Below are 8,971 nucleotides of genomic sequence, written 5' to 3' on the forward strand. Positions count from 1 at the left end.
TAAGTTTTAAAAAGTTCCTTAGAATTCGATTTAGCTAGTGCTATTTGCGTTGTGAACAACTTTTTTTTTGGCTTCTAGTAGTAATTGTTTATAGATGGTAATACTGTGTTTATACGTTTCCTTATCCGCATCTGTGTACCTTTTGCGCCAAGCCCGTTCCAATTGCTTACTGGCCAGTTTTTTAGCTCGGAGTTCCTCAGAGTACCAGGGTGCTGAGGGTTTAGCCCGTTGGGAGTCCACTTTTCTTCAGGGGCTAAATGGTTGCAACTTGTATCTAGCCATTGTGTATAGGCTAGTGTGGCCTCTTCCACATCCAGAGGAAGAGGACACATTGAGCACCTCAGGGTTTCTCCAAGTTTCTTAGTGTCCACTCTTCCCCAGGCCCTCTTTGCAATTTCCGGGGTTGACTTTGTACTGGCCAAATGGCCCCCTTGACTGTTCAATTCAAATTGAATGGCACAGTGATCAGACCACGAAAAAGGGAGAACTGAGGTGCAGACTGAATGTGTCCCCAAAGAAAGAGAAAGCTGCTCGCAGACACATTGAAGTCCCTCACTGTAGCCATTGGCCCGAACCGTGCACAACATGGCAGAGGTAAGAGACCGTATGCTCCTGTAAGTGGCCTCTGTCTTTTTGCTTGCATGGCTACCACCTTCAGGACTCTCACTGAGACTTCACGGGTTGTAGGGAGGAAGTTGGATGGTCTTGAGTCACTGTGACGTGTTCCAAGTTGCCACGCTTCAAAAGAGAGTCTTTTCTTAACCGTGTCTTTATTTCTTTTACGATAAGGATGATAATAATGACAATAATTATAATTATTTTTAGAGTCATAACAACTTATTTTTATGCAACGCTTCTGTAATTTAACCTCCAGGCTCAGGTCTCATACAGGAGAGCAGTACCTCAGGCAAGGGACTCAGAACCTACAAGCGCAGGTCGCAGACAGCAAACCATCCATCTGGGCTTGACAGACCAATTAATGTTTTTATTAAACAACTGTTATATTTTAATTGTGTTACAAATATGATTCTAATACCTTCATCGGCTTCGTCCCAATTAATTTCAGGGAGAAAAATGCAAGAACTGCTGAGGTTCGGCTTACATCTCCTCACTCGATAAAAAAGCAACATCCTAGGGAGCCTGCGGCCAGTGGCTAATTAAGTCAAGGGAGCAGTGGGTCGAACAAGTTTGGGAGCCACTGGTATAGCCCGTTTGATCTGGCGAACGAACAGATCCAAATCGTGGCAAGCTTTGGAAACCTTAGGAATGGAATAACTGCTATTTGAAGCCATTAAAAACTTACACGAGGAAACAAATGCCTGTGGGCGCTGAGAAGCTGCGGGAATATGTAGCGATATCTTTAATATCCCATCGGGAGTGTGACAAGGGAGTGTGCTTGCCCCATTATTATTTTTTCTCTTCTTGAATGATGTTGAAGAGTATTTAGGGAAAGAGGTCCATGGTGTTTCAAAAATGTGCAATAAAAAAACAGGTATTTATTTCTTGCAGATGATTCAGTTATCGTATCATGCACTCAAATTGAAATGTGCAAGTCTCTTGCTAAATCCGAGAAACGTCTTCAATATCAAGGATCTTCACATTAACCCTTCGAAAACAAAGATTATAGCAACGTCTCCATCACCACCGTTTAGAAGTCATCAAGTGGTAGGCGGACACCTCCTTGAGCGGTTTGAGCTTATGATTTCTCAGAGATCTGTCTTAACCACAAATTGAGTTGATCATATCATATTGATAAGGCATCAACCAATCCGAAACGCTCATCGAACACTTAGTGCTGGTATCGGCAACCCTCCTCTACAAAATGGTAAATGGCTACCTAGCACATATGAATCAAAGGATTGGTGGAAAACAGCTTGCTGCAGGTTTATTTCATCACCGAAATATGCCAAAGTGGTGGGTTAACTTATGGGTGATCCAAGGGAAGGCAGCGATGAGTATTCTAAGCTGTGTACCACCCTGACAAGCCAAACGGCCCCTTGGGCCAACTCATTTGGTGCTACAATTTTATTTAGGGAGTTTTTTCCCTTAAATACCATGGACCATCAGTCCAGGATTATTACTCGTGCCTTTTTAGGGGTGGAGGGTCACCAGGCAAGCCCCCAGTTGCTCAGGCTTGCAACCGCCCAAAGGACTAACGGGGCAACGTCACTTATATCCCAGGGTCCTAGCATAAAGACTCCTGGGGTTTGGCATAGAGCACCCCTGCTGTTCTCCCTGAGAAGGTACCCTTATGTACCCAACTGCCTCCAGATTGCCCTTTAACTCTGCCTGCCACGCAAATAAACAATTAACAAGCTCAGAACAGGAAGCAAAACTCTGCCGTTGGCATGCTAATGGGATAGGGTGGGTGACAGTGTGTCCAGCAGGGAACAAAGAGGCCAGCACCGGGGTGGAGCAGGTATAAGTGCCGAGCCCCGGCCCCACAGGTGTCAGAAATGACACACGGAGAGCGCCGGAATAGAGGGACTTCAGCGGGGGTCCTCACAAGTGGAACACAGTGAGTGTGCCAGAATGCGGCAGTAAGGGGCCGCCTTCTTAAGAGGGCATACAGCGTGCGCCGCGGGCAGCCACAATCTTGTGCCTTGAACATAAAATTGGTTGCCAAACATTGAGAGTTATCCTCCCAGCTGTTGCCTCAGCAGTATATGGTGCTGAGCTATGGGGATATAGTAACACCAAACAAATGCAAATTATTGCGAATAATTTACTAAGATTCGTGTTAAAACCAGGCTTGAGCATACCTCTTACTCCCCTGTTCTTGGAGCTGGGACTACCCCCTATTTCTGATATTATTGCCCTTGCTCCAGAGATGTGCTGAACGCGTCTAAATAGAAATCAGTATGGGGCATCTTATTTGAAAGCTATGATTGAAGCATCAGAGACTTCTAAACAATGCATGCACACTTAAGGTTAAAAGAACCTTGAATGTACTATGATATATATATAGCCATTGTTGGGCAAAACAGCCACAATCAACCCTGAAATTACCTGTAGGGTAAAAGATGCATTCTTCGAATTTAAAGTTAAGGTCCACCTAGCATCAACAGGATCTTCCAAGTTGACTGCTAATTATCTCCTTGTCAAACAAGCATGGTGGTTAGAAAAGTATCTTAATGCAGTATCACCTGAGGCACGTCCATATTCATATATTACATTTCAACTAGGTGTTTTCCATACTAGATCCTACTTGACTAAGTTTACATCTAATCAATGCATAACTGAAACCTGTGATTCTGAGTTTGGGGGGTGATTCTATGTTACATTTTCTTCTATTTTGCTCCAAAACCAAAACTTTACATTAGAAATGGGTAGTGCCTTTATTCCAGTGGTTTTCTATTTCAGCTTATAATACTGCACTTGCATTGTGTTATAGGACGGATGTTCCACTGATTTACATGACTTGGCAAGTTACCTCTGAGCAGCATGGATTAAGATGAGAAATTCTATGTTAGGCCTTTAATTTGTGAATTTCATCTTAAGGGCAGGCCCAGAATTCATGAAACGTTACGGGTGAATTTTTCTTTTTATTACCTTTACCTTTGTTTAATTTGCTTATAATGTGGAGATCACTGTTATTAACTGAACGAGCTGCAAACTCTGCAACTACAAATATATCAGGCCTATTATTATGTGGAAATATCCTAATATTTTTAGATGTCTGTGAGGCATTAGAAAGCATTTTAGTGTATGAATTGTGGACGCTCTTTTAACAATTGACATAAATAATTGCCCTTTTCTTTTTTGTTTTTTCTTTGCAGGCAAGTTTTTTTTCCTCTGTGTTTTTTATTGACAATGTTTACAGTGCCAAAATGCCGGCTGGGTGAACGCTCGCGCTTTATAACTATTTAAATAAATATTGCTGTTTGTTCTTTTAATTATGGTTTTTAATATTGACAATTTTAGCATTATACAATTGTTATGGCTACGTCGAAAACAATAAAGGATTGATCCATGCATTTTTTAGTGCAAATGGCATATATTGCGGCATATAATATTGACAGGGAGAGGATGGGGGCTAACGGACAGAGCTGCCGACTTCGCAGCTGGGGATCCTGCTTTGATTCTCGGCGTCTGGCTCAACTTCATGTGATTCTGTACGAATCACCTGGGGGCATATTATCAAGAACGGCGTTAAAATTATCGCCGTTTAAGCGGCAGGAAACTGCTGCTAAAGTGGCGATAATGGGCTTGATAATATGCCCTTGAAAATTCCAATAGAAGCCCATGTTCACACCAGAACATGGCGGCGATAATTTTAACGCCGTTCTTGATAATATGCCCCTTAGTCTCCCCATGACTATGGACAGCGCCTAGATACTCTCACGGGTGAAAAGATGCGCTATGCAAATCCGCATTTCATGCCTAGGAACCCTGGTGTCATAACAATGCTGGGTTAAATTACAAATGTTTAACGGTGATTTCTATGGTTTTTACCCACCTGCCTTTGTTTTTACTATAAATATATTTATATATCTTGAGGTATTTTTATTGGCTGGTGAATTCACCAAAAACCTTAAGCCTGGCTAGGTAGTCGCATCTTTTGGCAGCTCTGATATCTGTGTTGGACTGTTCCTTGACTAAACTATGCGCCCCTTCCTTTGAGCTAAGCCCTGGCTGTACATTTATATCAAATCATTGGCTCAATGAGGTATGGGAGCCCAATGTACTTTTTGCAAACGGGGTAACCCAGTGCCCAGGGCCGGACTGGCCGTAGCGGGCACCGGGCAATTCCCCGGTGTGTCGCAAAAGTGGGGGCCGGTTTTGGGCTCGGGGGGGGGGGCGTTTTTGTTACAGGGCCGTTTTTGCGGCATAGCTGCAAAATCGGCCCTGTAAGAAAATCGTCCGAAAACCGGCCCTGGCAAAGAGCTCGGCGGCACCCCCAACCCCCTGGGGGGCCGGCCGACCACTTTGTCAGGGCCGGTTTTGGTTCCCAGTCCGGCCCTGCCAGTGCCCTGTTTTGTTGGGAAAACCAGTCATTTTCAATAGTGCTCCATTGATTTTTCCACTTCCGGCATCAGGGACAAGCCTGGCAGATATAAAAAAATATAAAATAATGATCATTCCAACTGCCTGTTTATGGTGTGTAAGGAAATAAAGGTCTTTATATGAACACTAGTTTTACATGTAAAGGGAAAAGAAAAGCAATGCATGTCTGTGAAGTTTTACCAACAAACTGTTGCTGTACACATGGTTTGTGGATTTCCCACAATGTGGGGAAACCACCCTGTTAGGAAAGGAAACAGGCCCACACCAGGGAAGCTAGCTAATGTGTGAAGTTGCCTTCCACTTCTATAAATCAGGTAAAAGTTGTAAATGCCTGCCGGGTGTGTGCCTGTGCATGTGAACGCCTACATGTTCTCTTTTGCAGCAGGCCCTGCTTGTCGAGTGATACACTGACAAGGAGAAGCCTGTTACCATTTGCACAAAGCAGGACATTCTCTTGTCCATGTGATGGCAGTGAGCCCACCATATTAGCGTCTAATTTGTCATCATGACCTCAAAGCCCTGCAAAGTCTTTCCTGTCACATTATCTGACAGTTTAGCTTGAGAAGCAATCATAAAAAATATGTGCCAAAATTAAACTGCATGGTCGACCAGTTTTCAGTTCTGCACTTTCACACTTGTCATTCTTACTACAAAGTATGGATTAAACCAAATTGAAGATCATTGTGTTTGCTTAGCTTGTATGCCAAGGTTGCATCTCACAATACACATATTTGTGATAGTGCCAGGCGAGGAGGTGGCATTAGGGCCAAGGCTGCTTATTTTGGACCTGAGTAACAGGTTCCAGTCTCGGTGTCGGCTCACCATCTTGTGATTCTGGGCAAAACACTGAGGGGCAGATTTACAATAACTGGCGCATCCCTGCATATCAGAAGGGATGCGCCAGTTGTTGTGCGCCACAGCTCCGCCACCATGGATGCGCCGCATTTACAATGCAGCACACCATGGGGGCAAAAACGGATAGATGCGTGACGCATCTGTGCCGTAAAGGCAGCGCATTGCTGGAGTTGTGTCGCAAGCGCGACGCAGCTCCGGCAAGGCTCTGGGGTGCCCTATCTTCACAATGCTGCGTCAATCCTTACGCCTGCTTCAAGGCGCAGGGTTTTGACGCAGCATGGGCTCAAAAGTGACTGAGTGAAATCTTGTAGATTTCACTCAGCCACTTTTAGGAGGCGTTCCTGCGCCGGAACGCCCCCCCCTGCGCAGGAATGCCTACTTCTGGCGCAGGGTTTTACAATGTGTTGCATCTCCCAGATGCGTCACGTTGTAAATACCCTGCAGCATGGCGCTGGTTTTGCGCCGCCTCTGCGCCACAAAAGTGATGCAACGGCGGCGTAAAAGAGACGCATGGGGCATGTAAATCTGCCCCTTAATCGCCCCCTGCCTAAAAATTAATTTGACATTGTGTAATGTAGCTGGTGCTCTTCTAAAAAACTCCAACCAACCTTCAGGTTGTGTTAGCAGTGAATAAAACTGCAAAAAACTAAAAGTGCAACAGAGCTCTTTACAAGGTGCCACGACATAGCTGTGAATATTCCGGAGGCCTGTAAATCGCTCATTTCAGTCAGCCCCCTACATCTTTATACAGGGATTATAAATTATTTCCCCCAGAATGGGGAATAAAATGCAGACCTGTGAATACTGTGTCCTGGTTCCTATGTCTTCTCTCCCACATCCAAACACAATTCCCACCTGCTTGGGACAGGTGGTAGATGTGAGGTGCCCTTTCTTCCCTCTGGTGCAGAGGGTGGGTGAGCAGAAGGAAAGGGTGAATTTAGATTCAATTGGACAAGTGTTTCCTCCTCCCTCTATGCTGCTGTCTGCATGTGGGCAGCGGCTGGGTGCAGCAACTCTCCGCAACAAACAAAACTTCTAGGGCAAGATGTAAGAAGCATTTTACCGCCGTGGGCCGTTTGCGACTGGTAAAATGCTTTTTGGCGTGTACCAACCCTATTTTGCTAGTCGGTAATTTATTACCGACTCACACAATAGGGATTGTGAGTCGCTATTAGGAATGGGCGTTTCAAGGGTATCCATTCCTAATAGCAAGTCGCAGGGGAATGCATGAATGTTTTGTGACCGGAATGCGGGTGCACAACATTCATATTTTATCGACTCCTTGAAGGAGGGGGTAATCCATTCGCAAACGTGAAGGGGTCCCAAGGGATCTCGTCCTTTCTATGAATGTGGACGCCAACATTTTTAAGAGCGGGCAGTGGACCCACAGACCACATCATTCTCTTAAAAAATGAAAAGGAAACTTTTCATTTTTCTTTATTAAATGCATCCCATTTTCCATTAAGGAAAAACGGCTGCATTTCAAAATTTTAAAACAAGCTGTATTTAAAAAGCAGTCACAGACATGGCGGTCTGCTGACCCCAGCAGGCCACCATCTCTGGGAGTGCTAGCCATTCCCAATGGGTCGCAAATTGCGACCTGCCTCATGAATATTAATGAGGCAGGTCCCTTGCGACCCACTGGGAATCGTAAACAGTGTAAAACATACTGTTGTACATGGCAGTTTTCAATTTTCTACTAGCAAATCGCAAAAAATCACTATGAGGAAATCGCAAACATGTGGTTTTCGTACATCTAGGCCCAGTCTGCTGTTACCAGACCGGGATTATCGCGCCCAAAGTTTGCAGGCCCAATTTCACCTGGCCTGGAGACACAAAGAAAATCATAGTTACAGGCTACAGTATCCCAGGGGGATGTCACACAGTAAAACTAATAATGAGGGCCCTAAAACTTCCAAACAACAATAATGATGCACAACATTTCCCCCCCAAAATCCTATATTCCCAAATACAACTGTTCTCATTTATTGCAGCACACTCTTTACAAGTCTGCACCAGGCATTTAAGGACCGTCATCTAGCCTTAGGGACAATGGAAAAGCGATTAAGCAGTAATGAATTGAAAAGAACTGTCATTGTCAACGATTGCCTGAAAAAATAACTTAGAAACATGTACTCCTGCTACAAAGGCAAGCCTTGTATAGGGTGCTGTAGCTACCTTTCACAGACAACAGTAGCACATCTTTCTGAGCACTTCTCTTCTTAAGTGCCCTTTAAAACGCAATGCCATTTGGCTAAGATTTTCAATAGTTGCACAGACAAAAGGATTATTTATGTTTGAATGTTTCCTCCCTATTTGAAATACATATTTAATAAAGTTGTTATATTACCTTTTGTCTTCTTTAAAGCCTTGACCTCTCAAGGTACATCATCTTTTTGATTACATTAAATGCATATTGTTTGACTTTGCTACCCACTTATGACATTTTATCTGCTGTGCAAACCCCCATACAGTACACACTGTAATTAATCATTCCTTACAGATAAGTCAGTTTATAACTAGAATTTGTTAAAAACTTGGTTGAAAATGCCACAATGCATATGTTTTAGTTTAATGGTCAGGGCCATTTCAAAGTGCACTATTAACCCAGTTTCAACAAAGAGGGTAATATTTAGAAAACTTTAGCACCTGTAAGAACATGGGTAATAAGTAGAGGAGAATGTGAGTCCTTCCTAATTAATAAGTCCAAAACCTTATCAGGTCGAGCACACTAGTTCAATAAATACATCAGGTAGCTATGACACAGGCTTAATTTAAGGAAAAAGTTTCAGCATTTGGAAGGACCAAAATAATTAAAAACTCAAAAACAGCACAATAAAAATCCCCTCACCAATTTCTAAAGATAGACAGAAATGTTACAAGAAAATTTACACCAAAATGACTAAAATCCAATAAGGGGAACCACAGATTCGATTTTTAAAAAAGATTTAGGACTTAATGCATCAAGAAAGTAAAGCACCTATCAGAATTCATTGTCCGTTGTTGACTGGAACCTAGGAACAATTTCAGGCTGACCACAATGGAGCTGAAGTCAGATAAATCAAGCAGGTCACCCTAGCCAAAGTCTGTCTTAGTCTCAGAAATGGAA

The sequence above is a fragment of the Triturus cristatus genome, chromosome 11 (genome assembly GCF_964204655.1).
Source record: "Triturus cristatus chromosome 11, aTriCri1.1, whole genome shotgun sequence".
NCBI lineage: Eukaryota > Metazoa > Chordata > Amphibia > Caudata > Salamandridae > Triturus > Triturus cristatus.